Source organism: Megascapheus bottae, chromosome 19 (genome assembly GCF_031878675.1).
Source record: "Megascapheus bottae isolate mThoBot1 chromosome 19, mThoBot2.hap1, whole genome shotgun sequence".
NCBI classification, from domain to species: Eukaryota; Metazoa; Chordata; class Mammalia; order Rodentia; family Geomyidae; genus Megascapheus; species Megascapheus bottae.
In genome coordinates this window covers 33,488,550-33,512,251 of record NC_143527.1, presented here as the reverse complement: position 1 = coordinate 33,512,251, position 23,702 = coordinate 33,488,550, and the positions used below count along the sequence as shown (strand labels likewise).

General features: G+C 41.8%; 1 long non-coding RNA gene across 4 annotated transcripts in view; it reads left to right on the top strand.

Annotated features, from left to right (window-relative positions):
* The window catches only part of LOC150049812 (uncharacterized), a 107,160-nt gene that overhangs the window by 3,157 nt on the left and 80,301 nt on the right, over positions 1–23,702 (top strand). For 2 of the 4 annotated variants that reach the window (XR_016538823.1, XR_016538824.1), the window contains exon 2: positions 612–692. The exons of 1 other annotated variant lie outside the window; for it this stretch is intronic. This is a non-coding gene — a long non-coding RNA (uncharacterized LOC150049812). Of the gene's footprint in view, positions 1–611; positions 693–4,738; positions 5,449–23,702 lie in introns of those variants that run through there. One more of the 4 variants, XR_016538827.1, reaches the window with a different exon arrangement.

The window sequence follows — 23,702 nt, the reverse complement described above, 5'->3', positions numbered from 1 at the left end:
AAAAAAATCCCTCCAAATATTTTATTAAATAATTAAAAGAGCAAGACACTGAACATAAATCTCTCAGCAAAGTTACATATGGATTCAATGTATGTAAAACTTAACAATTATCAGACCTTCAATCATATCTTATTATCAAGTTCTGAATCTTTTGGAACTTTCTACTTGAATAATATCATATTCTTGTCTAGCTGCCTACTGTCTAGAGTCTTGAGAAGTACATTATTCACAGTAGATGATTGTTACAGACATATAAGAAGAAAAGGTGTAGTTTACTTGGAGGTTAGCTATTGAGCCTAGGTCTTTTTTTTTTTTTTTAATTTCTTTCTCACACTACCATCTCAGTTAGTTAGCCTCCCCCTACTGTGGGGAAGGCAGAACTCCTTTTTGAATCCTGTATCTATTATGATCCTTGATCAGAGACATAATCCTTTCTAAGACTAGGTTTAAGGTAGTAACCATAGAATGGAGCTAATATCAGCTTTAACTTTGTTTTGAAGGACTAAATAGGTGATCTTATTTGAACTACTTGTGCATGCAATAACTACTCAATAAAGCTAGCCTCCTTTCTCCTCTCCAAACTTTCTAATTTCTGTTTTCCTTGTTTTAAGGAAAAGTCATGAGGAGAATGGAGTACAGACGGCAGGGCTCTATCTGTCTCGCCTCACTTCATCTACCTCAGCCAATGACAGGTTTGGAACCCTTTGGGGCTAATATGTGATGCTCATGATTAAGAATAAGTATGCTTTCTGTCACCTTTCGCTCTTGGCACTATTTTTTTTCCATTCATTTAACACCGAGACTCAGGAATAGCTCACTTAAGAACTTGTCTCTGAGTTTTGTTCCAATAAGAGCTAACCAGAAGGAAATACTGAAAATGAACATTCATGCAAGCAGACGTTGGGAGACAGGTACAGATGGCTTCTACCCAGTAGCAGGCCTCTTATTTTCTTTGGTTCATGGCTAGGATATCCTTGACCTTTCCACCTTGCTCACAGCCTGCCAGGGAACCCTTCAGGGATAGAGGGTACAGGCAGCACCAGTACCCACTGAAGTTCAAGCTGCAATCCCAGCAGACCCTTCCTTCAGGAAGGTTTGTTTATTCCTTGGATAGATTGTGTTTGCAACCAGATGATCAGGGGAGAGGAGAGGAAGGAATTACCTCGGATGGCTGGAGCGGAGAGCTAATGAAGGGAAGGCTCCAGGGGCTTTGCCAGTGGGGCATCTGGCCGGAAAATCTGTGGATGAATCAGCACGAGTGAATGTTTGCTGCTACAAAAAATGCCCCAAATCTCACATTCTACTGATCTTGCTGCTGGTCTGTGTTAAAAGTGAAGTGCAGAGAGAGAGAGAGAGAGAGAGAGAGAGAGAGAGAGAGAGAGAGAGAGAGAGAGAGAGAGAGAGAGAGAGAGAACGCAAGCGCTAACTTTTAATGGTGGGTGAAGTACAAGAATCATATGACTTGGCCTCTGTGGAGAGCAAAAAGCCAGTCTCTCCTTTTCATGTCAGCTTCACTTTCCTATTTTCGACGACTTCTGGGCTATTGTTAACTAAGAGGATTACAAAGATAATACCTTTCCCCCCTAGAATCACGAAAAGGACTATCCTTAATATAAAATTGGATATTAAAAGTAGTTTCTTATCTGTGTGTCCTAAAGCAATCGGTGACATCCATGATCAATTAGTTCATGGATGATTCCTGGAACACTAATTGTCGTTCTGTAGCACAAAACCACAACCTGGAATTTTTCTGTTTTGTTGTGTTTTTGTCCATGGGTACTCTGCATATGCTAAACATTGTTCACTGTAAATGCTTGGCACTAACAATTAGTAATGCACATATTTCATATTTTTCTATAGCCAAATAGTAATTCAGAGGCATGCTTGGAGGATGCGAGTAGGAAATCAGTTCAGAGCATGAGGTTACATGTCTGTTAGAGAATGAGAGGGGAAGGTCACAGGTCACAGGGTTGGACTGGCCTCTGTGAGCACTCTGCTTGCCCATCAATAATTGAATGTCAGGGACAGTTCTTTAACTTCCTCGGTGGGATCAGTTATTGAACTTCAACAAACCTGTGTCCTCTTTTGTAATATTGGGAGTAAGGATAATTATCTCATCAGTTCTTACATGAGATTAGAAAGACAATTCATAGGAAAGGTTTGTTATAGTCTCTAGGAGGTTTCTAAATATCACTACTGCAAAATAGTTGTGCCTGTACCTTACTATTGCTTGGAGAAGCAACTTGGCCAATGCTTTTCCATTTCTGGAAGTTATTTGCTTATGCATTAGGCTTGCAAAGTCCATCTTTCTCTGGTACCTTCCTTTGCTCCAAATGTCTCATGGTGTCAAGTCCTCTATTGTGTCTTGGAAGGAAGAGGTGGTGATTCCCTTCTCCTTGTAATTCCCCTCTGTAACTTATTGGAGCTTTCATACTGTAGGTACATGGACAATGGTGAGCAAACACAAGTGTAGAGGGGTGAATAAAGCTCAGAGATGTTGCTTCCATGTGTGGGAGGAAGGCTTCAAGTTTGTAGGAGAATAAAATTCCATTTTTGAGGGGCTGGGAGTGTGGCCTAGTGGTAGAGTGTTTGCCTAGCATACACAAAGCCCTGGGTTCCATTTCTTGGTATTACATACACAGAAAAAGCCACAGGTGGTGCTGTGGCTCAAGTGGTAGAGTGATGGCCTTGCCAAAGCCCAAGGATAGTGCCCAGACTCTGACTTCAAACCCAGAGGACTGGCAAAAAATATCCATAATTAGCACCATTCACATTCATTGAAGGAACTGAGCAGACAGATGGATGGGCATGCAACATGACCGTTTAGAGTAACTTTTTTTCTTTTTAAAGTCATTCTAACTTTTGGATGAAAGATAACTTCTGAAAAGTATGCTTCTTAAACTTGAGGGAGGGGCACATATGCACAAAATTTATCAAATTTTGTTTTCAGTATTAACGATTAAACCCTGGGCCCAGAGTTCACTTGCTGGGTGAGTGCTATGTCACTGAGCTATGACTGCAAGCCATAGAAAAATTATTTTTTTTAAAGCACATTCACATTGTTACACAACTACCAGCATCATGCATCTCCAAAATACTTTCATCATTCCCAAATAAAACTGGGTAATGCATCAGACAATAAGTCCTCACTTGTCTCTCATCTCAGTCCTTGGAAGGGACCATCCATTTCTGGTTTGTTGAATTTGACTATATAAAATCCATAGCGTTTAAATATCCTTCCTGGTACTTGAACATGTACGTTATATTTTTTGCATGTACTTAACCATGGGATAGGTTTTACATGATACATGAAACATAATATGTATAGAATTAAAAGATTGAAAGAAGAAAATAGCTAATGTAGGCTTTTCTGTCTAGACTTCCAGTGTTGCTGTGAGGTGAGTGCTTCTGCTCCCTATTCCTGTTTCTGTTCCTCACCTCAGGCCCCAAATCAGTGGAGCCATGAATCATGAGCTGAAACTTGAAGTCATGAGGCAAATAAACCTTTCCTCCTGTAAGATGTTTATGTCAGGTATTTTGCCAAGGTGATGAAAAGTCTGGCTACTATAGGGAATTGGTACTGGAGAAGTAGGGCCATTGATATGAGGACCTGACCAGAAATTTTTGGAAATGTTTGGAAACTACTGGAACTGGCTTATGGGAGAAACTTGGAAATATTTAGAGCTACTGATTAGATTAGTACTAGATTGCCATCAGCAGAGAGAACTTGGTGGGAGATTTTGGAGGAGTTCAGAAGACCAAAATGATGACAGGAAGGTGGAGGAGGAAGACTGGTGTCCTGTGAAAACTAGGACTGTGGTGGGAGCTGCACCAGAGGCCATTCATGTTACATTTTGACAAAGAACTTAGTCTGACTTTTGTCTGTACTCTAAAACTTCATGCTTCAGGACAGACTAGTTAATAGAGAACAGGCAGTCCAGCATTCACACTGAGTTTTGCTAGCTGCTTTGAGTCTTACAAGGAAAATATAGAGAGGAAAAGTTTGAAGAACTTGTCCTTTACCTAAAAAGAAACAAATTAAATTTGAATCCAAAGCAATAATGCATTATACAGGATTCTATGCACTCACTCACAGTGAGACCCAAAGAGGATATTCTTAGGAGGGAAATAGAAAGGCACAATGCCATAGTGCCTCTTCATTTCTATATAAACTAATACATATACTGAAATGAACTCCAAGATAATGGAAGCAAGAGAGACCCTCTTGTTATATTTTTGCCAGTTCTGGGGCTTGAACTCTGGGCCTGAGCACTGTTCTTGAGATTCTTTTGCTCAAGGCAAGCATTCTACCACGTGAGCCACAGTGCCACTTCTGGCTTTTTTGAGTAGTCTATTGAAGATAAGTCACCTGGGCTAGCTTCAAATTGCAATCCCAAGACCTTAGCCTCTTGAGTAGTTAGGGTTACAGGTGTGAGCCACTGGCACCTGGCATTTTTCCTTCCTTCCTTCCTTCCTTCCTTCCTTCCTTCCTTCCTTCCTTCCTTCCTTCTTTCCTTCCTTCCTTCTTTCTTCTTTTTGGCTTTCATTTTTGATGATTGTCATTTTTTACCTTATGTGTAATGATATTCAAATGTATTGCTTTGGGAGAAAGCCGGGTACAGAACTTGAAGGAAAAAGGATGAGAAATGCAGCAATGGAACTCAATGGACACTGATGAAATTAAACTATACAACTGGTGGGTAGACATGGGAGGGAGGGACTAAAAGAGGGAGGGAACAGAAGATACCATGTGAAAAGAGTATACTCATTACCTGACTGGTGGAATTGTAATCTCTCTGTATATCACCTCTATAATAACAACAATAAAGTAAATTAATCACAATACTAATAATAAATCAAAAATTGAATCCAAGGAAAGTGGCTTAGAAGAAAATCAAGGATGTACAATAAAAAATATTAAAAAAAAAAAGAAAATCAAGGATGTAAAACTGAAACCAAGTACTTTATGTTGGGACAATTGGAAGTACCTTGAGGGGAGGTCAAAGATTGACTGGACCTCAACCACAGTGTGCTCAAGAGAAGAAGAGAAACTTTTCTTGGTGAAAAGATCCCTGGGGTACACTGCTGGCGGAGAGCCACCCAGGTAAGTATCGCCTCAGTTTCGGCCACCCGGACTACCCAGTGGCTGCACATTCAATGGTTTTAGGGAGCAATCCGATTACTGTTCTGACTTACAACAGACTTTGGTGTCATTCACTCAGTTCTAGCTTTACAGGCATGCACAATGCCAGTAAGGAAGCCAGGGGGACCCTCTGATTGTCATGGGAGGCCACGCCATTGGTAGCATAGTCAGGAGAGGGTGATGCATTAAACTGCAAAGGTGAAGTCAACGATGTGGAGGGAAGCCAAGGAAGTTAGAAGTGCTAGAACCTGGAAACTCTACCCAGGAAATCACAGTCAGCAAAGCTGGGCCAGGAGAGAGGACAGGTAGGTGGAATACACAGGGTCCAAATGAACTCACTTCATAATCCCTGAGCCTTATTGCCATGCGATATGGTTGTACCTAGAAACAGTAAAAGACATTTATTTTATTTTGCTTCTATATGCTTACCTACTCCTTGTGGATTCAATGAATGTGGTGATCCAGTGATGCCTCCACTTTGTGCCAGATAGCAGGCTGCAGGCTGCCATTTGAACTAGCTTTGACTTCCTCATTGTTTACAAGGGAAGGGCTCTGGTGACATGGCCTCTGTGACTTGGAAGTACATGCTGCAACACAGTGCTGTTCTAGCAATTTTTTTTCTTTTTTCCTTTTCAGTCTGAAGAAATAGGTTTTCTTGAAGCTGTTAAGTCCTAGATACTGGTATTTTCCAGTGATTGAATGTTCTGGGGAGACTTGGCACTCTGTAGCTCAATCTCCCATGTAGCATGAGCTACCTCTCCTTTTGCTGGTGACACCAAAGGGCTGCTTCCCACATTGAGGAAGTGAAGCCAGTCAGCTTCCTATAGACTCTGCTGCAGCATCTGAGGTCATCTTTATCAAGAGTTTCTAGGCGAGGAGCGTGGCCTAGTGGTAGAGTGCTTGTCTAGCACACACGCATGAAGCCCTGGGTTTGATTCCTCACTACCATATACACAGAAAAAGTTGAAAGTGGTCCTGGAGCTCAAGAGGTAGAATGCTAGCCTTGAGAAAGCCCAATAATGGTGCTCAGGCCCTGAGTTCAAGCTCCAGGACTGACAAAAAAATCCATTTGACCTTGCAGAAATCCTATTGGCATGGCCCGAACAATGATGAAGAAACAAACAGATAGAGGCCAAATGAAACAAAACAGTCTTTATGGCAATAAAGCTCATAGCTTTATTTGAGAAACCACTGCGTTCTGCGTGACTCATACATATTACCTGCCATATTACCTCATACCTAGCAAGTGTCAGATGCCTGTAGTGCTTTTCTTTGTTCTTTCTCCCTCTTCCATTGGTACCTTGGAAGCTGGGATGCTGAGCTATCAGTCCCTATGACAAATATACATGAAATAATCAGATACTTATTTTGGCTCCTATTCTCAGAGGTTTAAGTCCATGGTCCATTTGTTTTTGGATCTATGGCAAGGCAAAACATCATGTTGAAAGCACATCTCCCATTTTATGCTGGCAAAGAAGTAGGAAGCAAGGGTGGGTGGGGGGTGGGGGGGAGGGAAATGGGGACCAAGACATGTGAAAGGGTATCAATGTATGTGAATTAATGCACCTTCTATCTGGCAAATATCATGTAACCCTTCTATTAATTACAATAAAAATATATGAAAAAAAGAAGTAGGGAGCAAGACAGAGAGAGATCCTGATATTCCTTTCTGGGGTACGCCGCCCTGAATTAACTTCCTCTCACTAGGACTTGTCCTTGAAGTTTCCACTATCTTCCAGTGATACTAAGCCTAGGACCAGCATTTTGATTCCTGGGTCTTTTGGAGTTATTCCAGATCCAAGATATAGCAGGTACCTAAGGAGCAGATAGTGTGCAGGTCTGAAACACAAGGGCGACTTTTGTGAGGACTCTTGAGGTTGCAGCAAACCTTAGTTGTCCTGTCTGTGGGAACAAAAAGTGACACTGGGGCCAAGGACCCTGTAGGACTAAGGCTGGACATTCTGAGGGCCTTGCAGACATGGTTACAGGAAAAAAATGCATGAGTGAAGGAGAAGTATCCTGTGACCAGAAGATGCACCTTGGCAAACAATATCTGATATTAATTTCATCCTGCAGATGTGGATATTGAGTTACTTAGAGATTAATCGCAACAGACTCAGCCAGATTACTGATATCTTGTTAAGTCCAGAAAAAAAAGACAACACTTTGTTTGTAGACTCAGAGCTAAAAGTGTTTGTGGCTAAATTTTGCCCTTGCCCACCCATTCTTGCTGATGGCCACTTGGATAAACATTTCAATTAGAAGCAGATGCTTTCATGGTACATACGAAGACAAGTCTTCCTGAGCCTCCCCAGACTGATGGCATGCATTTATGATTTCCTGTAACTGTGTGAGTTGGTGTTGGTTCAACTTTTACAAACAAATAAGCAACATAAATAAATAACAACCCTAGCTGTGGTGGTATTTGAGTTCTCAGGAGAATTTAAGCATAATGTCATATGCATTTCCCTAGAAAATGTGGTCAGCCCTATTTTGAAAATGAGCCAGAAGCCTGGGAATCTGGTTTGTTGCACAAAGTAACCAGAGACCACTCACACAGCTATGGAAGCTTCTGAGTACTGCATGCGAGAGAAACCACAATGAAAACAGCCTTCCTGGTTCCCCACATCCGGTACATACTTTGGGAACCTGGATTTGCAGGCAGTGATTTTCTCCAATCTTTTCTCTTCTGTCTGGTATTTGTAAGGCTTTTATTTTCTTGTAATAACTTCTTTTAGGGGGGATTATAAATTGAGTCCCTGGAAATTTTGCACATTTGGGAGGGAGATAAATAAAGGTATGAGTAAAAGTTGCTTATAATTCACAACCCTGAAATAAACATTAAAAAAAAAACCCAAACATTCTTGAGCCAGGCGCAATCCTAGTTATTCAGGAGGCTGAGATCTGAACATCTTAGTTCAAAGCCAGCCCAGGTGCTAAAGTCCGTAAGACTTTTATCTCCAATTAACCACTAGGAAACTAGAAGAGGCGCTGTGGCTCCAGGTGTAGGGTGGTAGCCTTTAGCTGAAGAGCTCAGGGACAATGCCCAGGCTCAGAGTTCAAGTCCCACAATCCCCCACCCCCTCAAAAAATTCTTGAGGTATAGCTTTCAATTCACACCCCCCACCCACATACACACACACTACGTACATATATTCCAAGTTAGTGTATCTATCATATATTTTGTAATATCTTTTTTTGTTTCACTTAAAAGTATCTTTAAAGAATTTCTCCATGCAAGTATTCTCAGCCTAGTTTTATTTTCAAGGTGACACAGTTCTTCACTTTGCAAATGTACAATATTTACTTAATCATTTCCTTTTGGTGAATTTTAACAGTTTTGACTTTTGTAGCTCATGTACATATGGACAACAGAGCATCTGTTGTTATATGCAGATTTTCTTTGAGAAAGGCATTTATTTTGAGCAGTAAGGTATTTGATCTTAATTTTGAATCCCTTCCCCCTCCCCTCTGGGATCTTGAAATCAGAACAAAAATGAGAAAGAGAAACAATATAATGATGAAAGTTGGGGGCAAGTTGATATTAATTAAGCTGAAAACTCTTCCATCCCACCCCCTGCTACTTGCTTGAATTAATACCTGCTCTAGGTTAAGCATGCTACAGCCCATGGAACGATATTAAGAAAGCGCTAGTTCCCAGTGTACTAAGGGTGTGGCAGAGTGTGGCCACTGTGAATGTGAATGTGTCTGCTGGGTTATGGGAGAAGAGTGGTAATAACAATCTGGAGAAAAGACTGGTTGGAAAGGCTAATAGGTGATTGTTGAGCAGAATTTGAAGGTGCTGTCTCGTGTGTGTGTGTGTGTGTGTGTGTGTGTGTGTGTGTGTGTGTGTGTGTACACAAGTGCATGCAGATGCACTTCACCAGTGGTCAAGGGCATGTAGCAGAGGCAGAAGGGGTTGGATATATTGAGTCATGGGGTCAGTCTGAGTTTCAGGTTGTTTCCTGCTCAGGCAGGCTGCCCACATTTTGATGGCTTCCTTCATCTCCTAAGTATCCCTTCCTCTCTCTACACTTCTTCCCCAGGCTCTTGTCCCATTTTTGTTGACATTTTTTATCCTCTCCCATTCCTACCCCAGCAATACTGTGGTTTTAAACTGAGGGACTTGTGTGGTACCCTACCAGTTGAGCCACACCTTCATCCCTGTTTTCTGCTGGATATTTTGGAAACTGGGATGACTTCCCAACATCAGTCAGACTATTGTTGGCTTCTTATTCCTAATATCCTCACAAAGTTCCTCATCAATAATGGAGTAGATGACATAATAATTGTACTTAAAGACAGAAACAAATGGGTTTTTTTGGCCATGACTTTTGAATAGCACAAATTATCTTTAATTTAAACATTCAAAACAAATACTCCAAGGCCAGGAGTTTGGACTCGTGTTAGAGTGCTTGCCTAGCATACATGAAGACCAGTGTTCGATTCCTTAGTACCACATACATAGAAGAAGCCGGAAGTGGTGCTGTGGCTCAAAGGGCAGAGCTCTAGCCTTGAGAAAGTTCAAGGAGAGTGCTTAGGCCCTGAGTTCAAGCCCCAGGACTGGCAAAAACAAAACAAAACAAACAACAACTACAACAACAACAATAAACCAAATATTCCATATAAAAAGAAGTATGATGCTAGGTATCAGTGGCTCATCTTGTGATCCTAGCAAGAGGCTGATATCTGAGGATCATAGTTCAAAGGTATCTGAGACAGAAAAACCCAAGGAGACTCTTATCTTCACTAAGCCACCAAAACATCTGGAAGTGTTGCTTTGGTTGGAAGAGGTAGAGTGTTAGCCTAGAGCAACAAACAAATAAATAAAACTCAGAGCCAGGAGCTGGTGGCTCATGCCTGAAATTCTAGTTACCCAGGAGGCTGAGATCTGAGGATTGTGTTTCCAAGCCAGCCTGGGCAGCAAAGTCCATGAGACTCTTCACTAACCTATAAAAAAGTTGGAAGTGGAGTTGTGACTCAAGTGGTAGAGCCCTAGCCTGGTGCACAAAAGCTCAGGGACAGTGCCCCAGACCCAAATTAAAAAAAAAAGGCTCAAGGACAGCACCCATACCCTGAGTTCAAGGCCCAGGATTGGTCTCAATGCACACACATGTGTGCACACACCTACCACCCCCATACTGTGTGTAATAGCTAACTATAGACATGTTCAATATATCATGAGATAACCATTTCCTCCAGCAAATTTGCCACATTCTGGGTAAACAGCTATCGAGACATACCTATTACAAACATAATAATAGGTATCTATAGTTATCTATAGATTTTTGATTTTCTAAAAACCTAACATTTTTTGATTTAAGATTTTTTGAAGTGTTTCCAAAACATTTTTTTCTTAGATTCTGATGTTTTGAGCAGTGCGAGTATTCAATATACAGTAACCTAAAAGTTCAATTCTTATTTAATAATTGAAAACCCCTTTGGGATTTAGAAAGTCTTGTTATCTGTAGTTCACACAACTAGTAAGTTTAAGTGATGGAATTTGAAGTGTAAAGCTCTTACTCTTTGTGTGTATGTGTATATGTATGTGTGTATACACGTGTGTGCATGCATGTAAGCATGTTCCTTAAGATTAAATCCACAGCTTCATGCATATATGACATTTATTCTATAACTGAGCTTTACTTCTATCCCGGCACTAAAGGCATGCTCTAAAGACAGTACTTAACAAACACCAACATAAAATGTTATTTAGCTGCTATTGCAACCCTCTGAAATACTGTCCTTCCTTTATTAGTAGAAAATCGAAGTCCTTATTATGTGTTGAGGGTGTGTGTCCACTTGTACTGTGTTTTCAGACTTAAATCCTTAGGAATGGAAATTAGTTTGCCATTCAGTAGGGACAACAGGAAAAAAAAAACCAAACAAAGAAAAATCTGGGCAGGAGGAGGTAAAGAATTTTCATGTGATTTTTCAATTCCTTTGCCTTCAATCAACATCAGAGCAAGCCCCGTTCCTGTTCATTTTTCAAACCTGTGTGGGATAGCTGTTGTTAAAATCACACGTTTTCCCTGATGGCTGCTCCAGATTGTAAAGGCTCTTGAAACAGCAGCCCAGTGGGTCTTAGGGCTGTTTTTCTAGGCTGGGCGGTGGGGATGGGGTGCAGAAGAGCCATCTCCTCCAAAAGGACAGGAAGATGGAGCTTCAGGAGCTGCGACACAGGCACCACCGGAGAAGATCCAAAAAGTAGGACACCCTGGAGGGTATTTGGCATAGAGCAAGGTTGAGCTAGATCCCAAACGAAGCGAAATCAAAGCAGCCTGGCTTCTTGTTGGAGATGGGAGTCTGCCCGGGGCTTTGAGGGCCCAGGCTATGGCGGGGCTTAACGACAGGAAAGGAAATGAAGACATTCCTCTCTCCTCCCACCTTCTTTTCCTCAGACCCTGAATGGAGGCAAGCTGGAAAGAACACACAGGCTGCCTGCAGATGTTTCTGCTCACAGGGTTTTTGAGCCCTGCCTGAAGTCCCAGCTTTAAAGGCATCCTCTAAAGGAATCCCACAAGGAGATTTGTCTTCTGCCAAAACACGTCTGTGAGTCGAGCAGTGCCTTCTGGGAGCAAGGGAGTTTTGCTGGGAGGGCTCAAAGAGCATCTGCCCACAAGGCCTGCATGAGGACCACTGCCCAGTGAGAAAGAGACTGAGCCAGACACTGCTGCTGGCAACTGGGCAAGCTTTGTGGCCCAGCAATGGCATCTCGCAGCCAGCTGTGGAAAGGGTGGCCAAGGTTTTCTGTGGGCCTAGGCACCAGCAACCCGGCAAAAAACAGTAGGAAGTAACATCTTCACTTCTTTTATATCTGCTGTTCCTGGTCTAATTTGCCTGAAGTTTATTTTTTCTTTAATTTTTTTTTTGTAAAAATGAGCAAACAGGAACTGGGGATACCACTGGAGATGGGGGTACCAAAGTGATCGCCTGTCAACCATGAAGTCCTCAATTTTGTCTGCAATATCACCAAAACAGTGCTCTATTACTTGAAAGCTACAGCACCACTTCCAGCTTGCCTGCTTGCTTGCTTGCTTTCTCTCTCTCTCTCTCTCTCTCTCTCTCTCTCTCTCTCTCTCTCTCTCTCTCTCTCTCCCTCCCTCCCTCCCTCTCCTTCCTTCCTTCCTTCCTTCCTTCCTTCCTTCCTTCCTTCCTTCCTTCCTTCCTTCCTTCCTTCCTTCCTTCCTTCTCTCTCTCTCTCTCCCTCCCTCCCTCCCTCCCTCCCTCCCTCCCTCCCTCCCTCCCTCCCTCCCTCCCTCCCTTCTCTCTCTCTGTCTCTCTCTCTCTCTCTCTCTCTCTCTCTCTTTCCGTCTTTCTTTCTTTCTTTCTTCTTGTTTATGTGGTACTGAGAAATCAAAATCAAATCCAGGGTTTCATGCTTGCTAAGCAAGCACTCTACCACTAAGCCACATTCCCAGTCTGACTTAATTGTTCTTTAGAGTCCTGGGTTTGAGTATTTTCTCTGTGCTTCTGAGGGGCTCTGATGGGCAGGCCCAGGCTGGGAAACCCAGAGACCTGTGGAGAAATGCCATCAGCCTTTCCACTTTTCTTACCTGTCCAGGCAAGAGCAAAGGTAGCAGGACGTAAGAGTTTCAATCAGTTTATGACAGGCTCTTAATATTGTCTTTCAAGTGGATTTCTTGTGTATTTCACTGTCATGCTTTTTAGATACAGGAAATCTTTTGACCTATTGATTTTACAGAGCAGGTTTCCAGAGTGTTAAAAATGCTCTCCTGGTCCAATGTGACCGACATGGTAATCTTGAGGCTTAGCAGAATATTCTTGCCGCTGGCTCTGACCTCGGCTGCTAGCCCCTGCATCAGGAGACATACATCTGAGAAGACACATTGGCATCTTTCATCTACCTGTAAAATTAACACAGAAATAATCAGTGAGAAAAATCCCATTGGTCATTAATATGTCGTTTCACATGATTATGATTATAATTGTGTTGTACTTTTTTTTAGAGTGGAAGACTATAAGCAACATGGTCAGAGTTGCCTAATTATGACTTAGCAGCAACTTTAGAGTTTCTGATGGCAGAGAGTCCATTATCTCATGCAGCAGGACTCACTGTTTGTCCACAAGGAGAAATGGCTTTTGACTTAAAGACTGAGAAAACACAACAGATACAATGAGCTTATTAAAGGATGTTACATAATAGAGCAGGATTTTCTGTTTTAAGAGTAGTCAAGTACCTGGGTTCATGCCTGTAATCCTAGCTACTAGAGAGGCTGAGATCTGAGGCTCATAGTTTGAAGACAGCCGAAGCAGAAAAGTCTGTGAGACTCATCTTCAGTTAACCGGCGAAATGTTGGAAGCAGAAGTATGGTTTATGTGACAGAATATTAGAATTGAGTGAAGAAGATAATTAAGTTCAAGCCCCATTACTGACACTGGTTTGTGCATGTACACACACACACATACACACACAAGCACACACTATATACATATATATCACTATTTATATATACATATGCATATACATAAAATAAAAACATACCAAGAACGTAGTTTGGACTCTAGTTCAGTGAGAGAGTTCTTGCCCAGCATGCACAAGGATTTGGGCTTCATCTTCATCATCACACACAATTAAAAGGACCTTTTGTAATTAGTGAAAGCCTTCTTTCCTCTGTCTCCTAAGCATCCCATCCCTTCTCCTCCTTGAATCATACATCATGTGCTACTACTTATATAGTGAACTTGTTTTTGTCCTACAGTTAAGCAGAAGTAGAGGAGGAAATAGATCATTCTCACACAAAGGTCATATGTAAGGAGACAAGCAAAAAAGGAAACATAGAAAATTGTGATGAAAACAATGGAAGAAGTAGCATTGTTGTTGAGTAGACATGCAGGAATGTTGATGGCCAAGACATTTTCCAAAATCATTCTCTGTCAATCACTGCCCAAGCACACACCAGTGGAAATCTTCAGTCTTGTCTATAGAGTAGCATCTTCCTGGCCCCGGTTCTCAGGTCCTATGGTCTTTGTTCTGTCTGTCTGTCTCTCTGTCTGTACGGTTCAAGAAGTAGGTAAGCATGTCATAAGAAAGGGTATCAATGTTTGTGAAGCTATGCACCTTCTCTCTGGTGAATATAATGTAACCCTTCTATTAATCACAGTTAAAATATTTTTTTTTAAAAAGAAGTAGGTAAGCTAGACTTTTGACTTCCTATGTCCTTGTATCCTGTGACCAGCCCATTTCCCTCTGGAGACTGGCATTTCCTGGGTACCCTTCCTATGAGCACAGTCAAGTTCACCAGAGCCCCAGGTTGTAGCTCAGTAAACCCATCCTACTGAGAAACAAACATGGAGCATTTTCTCTTGAGATGTGGGGCAGGAGAGCTCTGAGGGAGGTCTCCTGCTGGGTTAAGAGTTGCCTCCTAGTTTCCCAGCAGGAAGGAAGAAGCCAGTTGGGGGAGAGAAAGCAGTTCTTTAGCTACTGCTGCATGCCAAATAGGGTTTCCTATTGTTTTGTTTACCCTATTGGCTAATTCTGTGATTTTTACTTCCAGGAGGGTTTTGCTAGGTGGAAAATATTCCAGGTGAGTCAGAAAGCATAGAAACTCATGGCGAGGCTCCCTTTGGACTGACTTTTATTCTCTATCATCTTTTCCTTCTTTGATAACCTTATTTTCAAAAAAAAAGAAAGAAAAGAAAAAGAGAAAAGAAACCCAAAAGGATGCATGAAACGGGTTGCACTGGACAGGTTGAGGCAAAGAAAAGCAGTTTCCTTAGCAACTGAAGCCCTACAAGGGGCTGGCAAGCCTAGTCTCATTTTTCATTTCATTTTCTGTGCTTCCTGAAAGGAGGTCAGATTCTCTGAGTTGGGATCACATTGTGGTCTTGCTTGTGGTACCTCTTGTGTCTGTGCTGGCAAAGTCTGTGTGTCACTGGCTCTTTATGTTTAATTGCTGTTGGAAATGAGCACATACACAGTCACATCTCACTATTCGTTCCCATACATGAAATTAGAATATTTATTTTATTTGTATTGCATGTAGAAAAACATGTAGTTGTGTGCATTTTTTATTTTTGCCAATTGGTTATTGATCTTTAATAAAACTCTTCTGATTTCAAAGCCATATCAAATTTTTAATGGTTCTAACAGATAGCATCTTAAAAAACTCAAATTAGCTTTCTAACAATATGTTTCCTCTTCTAACATGATATGCAAAAGGTACAATGGAAGGTTATGGTTAATTTCAAGTTTCTAAATTCAATCCAACCATGTTTATTGCATCTTTGATTCACGGAGGTCTGGAGGGATAAGCAGATGTGCTAAGATGGCCTTGTGCCCTCAAGGAGTTTCGAATTTAGTCCCAGGAATAAGACAAATACGGTGTAATTACAACTACAAGGAAGAAAGTGATGAATGGCGTCAAGCCACGGTTATCGACCTTGACCACAGATTGGAATCACCTAGAGAGCTGTGAAAATACCAGCACCCCTCCCTGGGGTTCTGATTGATTGGGCCAGGAGAGTGCCTGGGGATTAGGACTTTAGAAGGGCCTCTCAGCTGCTCAAATGTGCAGCTAAGGTCAAGGACCCCCGGCAGAGATCATCCACATTGAGCCCAAGAGGCAGCTGCCCTTGGATAGGGTATGGCAGAAGCTTGCTTTCAGCTGGCACTGAGGAAGGGCATGGGATGGGGTGTGAGATGCCAACAGAGGAAAAACTGGGGAGTAAAAAGGAGGTGTTTGAGAGTGAGGAAAAGCAGAGAGAAGCAGTGTGGTGGACATTTGGGAGAGGATGAATGTTGAGAGGGCTGCTTCCATGCCAGCCTGGAGTCCTATGGGTATGGAGAAGATAATATCCAGAAAGGCAAAAGGAGGAATTCTGAGCTGGGTGAGGGCAAAAAATTGCCTAAAGGCAGGGTGTGGTTAAATATGCCTCTGTTTTTTTTTTTTTTTTTTTTTTTTTTTTTTTTTTTTGCCAGTCCTGGGCTTAAGTTCAGGGCCTGAGCACTGTCCTTGGACTTCTCAAGGCTAGAGCTCTACCACTTGAGCCTCAATACCACTTCTGGCTTTTTTCTATGTATATTATACTGAGGAATTGAACCCGGGTCTTCATGCATGCTAGGCAAGCACTCTACCACTAGGCCAAGCTCCTAGACCCCTCTCCTGGTTTTTCATTATACATATTTTTTAATAGAAGAAAAGAATGAACTAAATTTTGGACTAGTTAGGAGGAAACTTGGAGGTACTTTGGTGAAACCTCTTTGCTTTCCAATTGAAAAAGTAATGGAGGGAAGTGACCTGGGACAGTAAAGCCGCTGGCCATTGCTTATGCTGTGGGGAAATTCAGAGGCAGTTGACAAGCAGGACTGGCATTTGGGCATGGGCTCAGGGATGGAATTACAATTCTGAAGACTATTTTCAAGAAAGCAATAAAATTTAAGGGTGAGAAGGTAATGTGGGAAGAAGAGGGGAGAATGAGCTATGGGAGAAAAGAAGAAGTGAAACCAACAAAAGACATTAAATTAGCCTTAAAAAGCCTACAATAAATGCACCTTCTATCTGGCAAATATCATGTAACCCTTTTATTAATTACAATAAAAAATTTAAAAAAAAGCCTATTCACACTAGCTACATGGGAGGTTGAGGTGTAGGGGACTATAGTTTGAGACTAGCCCATGCAAAAAGTTTGTGAGACTCATCTAAATGAAAAATAATGAAGAAATCCAGTCATGGTGGCATTTACCTGGCATCCCATTTATGTGGGTGGTATAAAGAAGGAGGATCACTGTCCAGGTAAACCTGAGCAAAAACAAACAAGACTACCACAAAAACTACCCTAAAGCTTGCCAGGGTATGCTGACAAAACTGTTATCTGAGGATCGCAGTTAATAGCTAGCCTAAGCAGAAAAGTCTATGTGATTATTCCTCCCCCTTTTCCTTCTCCTTCTTCTTTTCCTCTTCTTCCTCCTCCTCCTTTTCTCCTCTTTCTCTTCTTCATCCTCCCTCCCCTTTTCCTTCTCCTTCTCTTCCTCCTCTTCTTCCTCCTCCTTCTCTTTTCCCCTTTTACTTCTCCTCGTTCTGCCTCTCCTCCATCTCCCCCTCCCCTTTCCTCCTCCTTCCTGTTTTTATTATAGGGCTTGTACCACTGTCCCTGAGCTTATTTGCTCAAGATTAGTGCTCTACTACTTTGAGCCACAGTTCTATTTCTGGCTTTTTTCCAGTGGTTAATTGGAGATAATCAATCTCAAGAACTTTCCTGACAGGACTAGCCTTGAACCAGGATCTTCAGATCTTAGTTTCCTAGGTAGCTAGCTAGTGCCTGGCTATGAGATTCTCATCTTAATTAATCACTAAAAGGCTGGAAGTGGAGGTGTGAGTCAAGCCAGGTCTGAGTAAAAATGCCAAGGGAGAATACAAGGGCCTGATGTCAAATCTTAGTACTGGCACATGTACAACCTATCCCTAAAAGCGAAAAACAAGGCTGAAAGCATGGCTTTAGTGGTGTAATGCTTGCCTAACAAGCATAGGCTATTGAGTTCAACCTCCAGTATTATCAAAGGCAAAGAAAGTAAGAATAAAAGGCAGACAGAAAAGGAAAGGAAGATGAGGAAAATTCAGAGGCACAGATAGCAAGTGTTAAGGAGGAGCTAGTCCACAAAGAGGTGGTAGGACAAGTTGAGTAGAGACCTCAAGATGTATGGCTTGTCAAATGTGGTCTGTGATGTCACTGGGTGCTGATGGAACATGTGACAGGCAGCCATGATGGTGGAGGCAGTCAGACGTCTGCCAGGGATTCAGTTACTCTGAGCACCTCTCGTGCATGAGTGATTCTTCTGGACTTCTTACTTGATTTATAAAACTACAAATGGACAATGTGAAAGAATAGAGATAATTTTTGCCTTCTGCTGAGAGAGAGGAAACCCTTTAAGTTAAAAAGGAGGTTGAGATCTCAGGATCACAGTTCAAAGCTAACGTCCATGAGACTCTTATCTCCAATTAACCATTAGAAAACTGGAAGTGGTGCTGTGGCACCGCCTTGGGTGGAAGAGCTCAGGGACAATGCCCAGGCTCAGAGTTCAAGCCCCATAATTGATAAAAAAAAAATTTAAGTAAAACCAATGAATAAAATGACATTCCCAAAATATGACCTTGCAAATGTAAAATGAATTCCTTGAAAACAAGGCTGAAATTAGTTCTTTTTTCTAGTGTGTATGTCATTTATAAATAAATACCAGTGGATTGTGGGGTAAGAAAGATTATATACATTATATGTATAAATTATGTATATTAGGTTTGATGCAAAGATGAGGAGAGAATGAGGGAGGTGTCGCAAGTGAAGAAAGGAAACAACCCAAGAATTTCCCCTGGAAGCAGCTTCCAGCTGTTCAGTGGCTTTGCTCTGCAGTGGGAATATTTAAGGTGCCATGCCTCCCAGAATTCCCTGTGGCAGCCCAGAAACAGAGTTAATGAACAGCGAATAAAGCCTACCAACAAAAGAAGAAATGCTTTATTTATTAGGCACTAATCTCCAGGGTTCCTGTGCTATTCAGAGTTAACAGGCTCTTTGGAATAATAGTTTAACAACCCCCTCAGCCCCCACACCTCAGCTGACATAGCTGTGGTTACCCAGAAAGGTGCGCTGTCTCTCAGAGAGAGGCAGGACAGAGTTGATCATGAAGCTCTGCTCTTCTGCCCATTGGTAATGATCTGGACAGCCTCTTGCTCCATGCCAGTATGATGCCACTGACCCTTGGCCAGGGCTGGCTTGTCTTGTATCTTTGTAGTGGTGGGGAGATCACTGCTACTAAAATTGCCCATTCTGCTTATCAATGATTTTTTTTTTACAAGACTTAGGGAATATTCACCAGTGTTGAATTCTTCTTTCCTTAACAACTACACTGCAACTTGAACCATACTTCCAGGCCTTCCCTTTTACGGGTGATTTTGCCCCCAGTCTTAGGGCTTACCTCCTCGATTTTCCATCTTTCCCCTTTCTCTTTTAACTGGAATTTGTATTCCAGTGCTACAGTCTTCCTGGTCACTTGACTTATATAAAAAAAGGAAAAGATAGCTTTGTGTGATGCCCAGAAGTAGAGGTGGCTTATCCTAAAGAATCCTTGAAACAAATAGGACATGATGAACTTCATTTACACATTAATCCTAAAACAAGCTGGCCTCTTCCTGGTATTCTCCAGAGTTGAATGACCTATAATGTGTCTGTCATCAATTTCTCTTCCATAAAGACTTTGCTTCCTGTGTGTCCCTCCGAATGAAAAGAGACAATCTAGCTGTGGATGTGAAGGTATCTTTTCTTCACTGAATTAGGCAATGTCTGCACCATAATGAAATCCACCATTACCCTGTCCAGAGGTCCATTTCATTTTTTTCTTTTTGAGACAGCGTAGCTCAGGCTGAACTTGAACTCTTGATTTTCTTGTTTCAGTCTCAGGAGCACTAAGATTACAAAAAAATGCATTGCTACACAGAGCTACAAAAGTGTATTTGCATTCAAATGACATTTTTTTAAAGTCAACATCTTAGGGAAGTGTCTATTTTAAATATTTTCAAGATGGCAAAGCACTCTAATAGCTATAAGGGAGGTTTTTGGGCAATTTCCTGCTGAGCTGATTTGAATGGAATCTCTTTCAATAGCATTCGGTCTGAACATCTGAACATTCTCTTTCTGCCAGGATACTGGGGGTTGCACTTCACAAAAGGAGAGGATGTCTTCCAGTAACTGCTATGTCTGTCATGTATCAGAACCCTGAACCAATTATTTTGCAAGGTTAGGCAATGTATTTTGTGTGTGTGTGTGTGTGTGTGTGTGTGTGTGTGTGTGTGTGTGTGTGTGTACTGTTACTGTGGGTTTGAACTCAAGGCCTCCTATTGCTGTTTAGCTTATTCACTGAAGGCTGCCACTCTACCATTTGAGCTATCTCTCCACTCCCCAGGTTTTGATGGTTGATTGGAGACAATGATCATATCTTATGGATTTGTCTGTCTGTGCCAGCTTCAAACTTTGATCTTCAGCTCTTAGTCTCCTTAGCAAGCTAGGATTACAGATGTGGGCCACTATAACCTAGCAACATTTGCCTTCTTGATCCAGAATCCTCAGGACTCTGGATGTCTGTTTTCCATTTGTCACATTTTTCTTCCATGTTCTTTTTTTTCATAGATTTTTATTGTAATAGAAGGGTTATTTCCATGTTATTTTTGTCATAACTACTAAGAATCATGCAAGTCAATCACAAATGATTTCTTTTCCCCACACATGAGATTTTCAGGTATTTTTTTCCCCCAATTCCTCTTATGTAAGGTTAAAGACAGCATTACTTAAGATGAAACCAAGTTGTAAATGGCATTCTCTCACTTGAACAAACATGTTTATCATAGCCAGCTCTGTTAACTGCATCATCATGAACAATTCAGGGGGTGTTACTTTCCAGAGTGAATTCTATAAGTTGCACTTGGCTCCATTACTCCCTCCTGGTCTCTTCCCTGCAGCCAGCCTACCAATCTACTTAATGGTTGTTCTTATTGGCCTTTTGATAAAGAGCTGATATACAGTAACAGTAAAAGTATTACGTACAGATGGGAATTTGACATATTTCAAATGTTTGGCTTGCTGAGTGGATAGTGTTTCTTCCACAAGTTGGAATGCTGTTTGTTAATTTTATGTGAAAAAAAGTTTTTGGAAACAGCCAATGGTAAGGCATCTCCTACCTCTGCTCCATTATCCCTTTCATTGAAGTACAAGTTTGCTACCATTTTAAAGAGAGGATGGCTCAGTAGATGACCTGCATTTAAATGCTAGGGTATTTGGAGGAGTGAGGCAAGGGAAATAAAGTGAGGTTAACAGAAGATGTGCAGAATCTGTAGATTTGCAGGAAAAGATAGGTAGGTGGCTTTGAAAAGCATAGATCCAAAGGTAATGCTCCCCTCCATACACATATGTGTATAAGTATATCAAATGTGTATGTGGTGTTACAGAGAATGGTCAACATGCTGCCATTAGCCAGCTACACATAGGAGAGGGGAGAAGAAGAAGAGAATATGCAGGCCTTAAGAAAAGTGCCATAGGGACAGTGTACTATGAGGATTTACTAGTGTCTGTGTGTATGTGTGTGTGTGTTTGTGTGTGTGTGGTGTGTGTGTGTGAGAGAGAGAGAAAGAGGGAGAGAGAAAGAGACAGAGAAAGATAGAGACAGAGAGAGAGACAGAGACAGAGAGACAGAGAGAGGGGGCATTTGTGAATGAGATCCACCTTTTGTCAACTGAGTAATAAATTAAAAAAAAAACAATCCAGTCCTTCCTTGAATATTTTAAACATCGCATTTCCCATGATGTATCCCTTCTACCCTACAAGAGACATAGAAAGTACATTCTGTTAAATTTCCCAGGTTCCTGCCCCCCCTCCCCGTGTCTACCTTCTCACAATTCTTTGAGAGACCTTCTGTTAGCTAATGGGAGGTGTACTCTCAAGATGACCCTTCTGCTTCATGATCTCCCTTCTGATTTATAAAATATGTGGTACTGTAACACAGGAAGTACTATATCCAGTTGTGTTTCTGACCTTCACTAATCATGGTGAACCCCAGCCTCTGAAGCTCCATGCTGTAAAGGCAGTGCCCCCGTTTCTCTTCACAGGCAACCTCTCCTCCCCTCCTTATAATCTGTCAGGCAGTCACTGATTTTTTTTCTTTGCTGGCAATGTACTGTTACCAGTAATTGCAGAAACCATTAATAAAGCGGGAGGGAGGGGGCGAGGGGGAGAGGGAAGGCTGACACAAAGGGAATAAGCATTGTACATAGCCCACGGCCTCTCCCTCCCACACATACGAGATTCACTCTTGTTCCCCCACCTCATGTGGGAAAATGTTGTCCTGCTGAAAATACACCTTGAAGGCAGCTCTGCCTCAAAGATATCACATATGCATATTAATAACACACACTTTGTAGTGCCTAGAGTTGTTTTTAATGAAGCAAGCTGAAATATACCCAGTAACTTTCTCATCTTTCTCTGAGTGCTGCAGATGATCCGTCAGTGAGGTCTGGGGTGGTCTCTGTCCCCAAAAGAGAGATGAAAGAGGCAAGTAGAGTAATAATGATAGAAATAGAGTGGTAAGATAAAATGAGTCCATCTTGTAGGAAACTCCAAGGCTTTGAGAGGACTTCAGCATGGGAAATAGCTCCTACATGTGAGCTAAAGAGCATGGGAAGGTCAATGTAGGTGAGAGAAGGCCCTGGAGAGAAAGGAGAGGGTTTTGAGGATTAATGGTGAGATTCTCATGAACTCCCAGATGACTTTTTCCACATTGCTTGTTCTCCTATTTCCTACATGTGATTCAACTTGCTTATTGGAGAAGAAAATGTGCTTTCTGGGTGAGATGAAAGATTGGATTTCCAGGAACAATATGGTATGTTTGACCCAGCCTAGTCCTATGCCCAAGGTCCATTGCTTTGCTTCCAGGGAACAGCTGATGCTCTGGGCCTGAATGCTGAGTATGACTGTGTGATTGACATTTGGCTTCCTTTTCTTTTCCTTTCCCTTTTTGCAATTCCTGGGGCTTGAACTCTGTACCTACGGGCTGTCTCTGAGCTTCTTCTGAACAAAATAAGTGCTCTGCCACTTGAGCCACAGTACCACTTCTGGTTTTTCAGTGAGTAGTTTATCAGAGATAAGAGTCTCACAGACTTTCCTGCCTGGGCTGTCTTCGAACTACCATCCTCAGATCTCAGCCTCCTGAAATAGCTAAGATTTCAAGCATGAGCCCCTGGCACCTGGCCAACTTCCTTTTTTTAGGGTAGCTAAGGGGACAACATGGACTTCCTTAAAACTAACTAGTTCATTCCGTTGTTTGGAACATGATGTTTACAAGGTCTTCTTATCTTCTGGCTTTACTTGGTGGAAAAGAAATCTCTCCAAATCACAGAATTTACTTACGGAGACATAGTATGGTCTGCTCAAGCCAAAGTCATAATCACCCCCTGGTAACCAAACAACAGGGCCTGAGGCAATACTACATTTCTAGTGCCTGTCCCATCTCTCTGTTCTGAGATGAGAGAGGTCCCTGTGACCTGCAAGCTTACTTCAGTAGTCTTTCTGTCAGTGGCATTTGCATGTGAGCCTAGTTCAGCTTGTCCTTATTTTAAGGTGTTCCCTTGGTCATTTATTACATAGTAGGAACTGAGGAATACACATGCATTGTGCTACATACATATATATATATATACACATGCAAATATACATATGTAAATCCCTTATGTGACCTTAACTTCTTTGACCTTAACTTTCATAACTTTCAGTGAATTCAGTTCATTTTTTCTTTTATCAGTCCTGGGGCTTGAACTCAGAGTCTGAACACTGTCCTTGGGCCTTCTCAAGGCTAGAGCTCTACCACTTGAACCCACAACATCACTTCTGGCTTTTTCTATGTATGTGGCACTGAGGAATAGAACCCAGGTCTTCATGCATGCTAGGCAAGCACTTTAACCACTAGGCCAAACTCCTGACCCACTTTCAGTGATTTCATTTAGTATTCCAGTGTGTGTGTGTGTGTGTGTGCTACAATTTAACAAAAAGCGTTTTTTCAGAT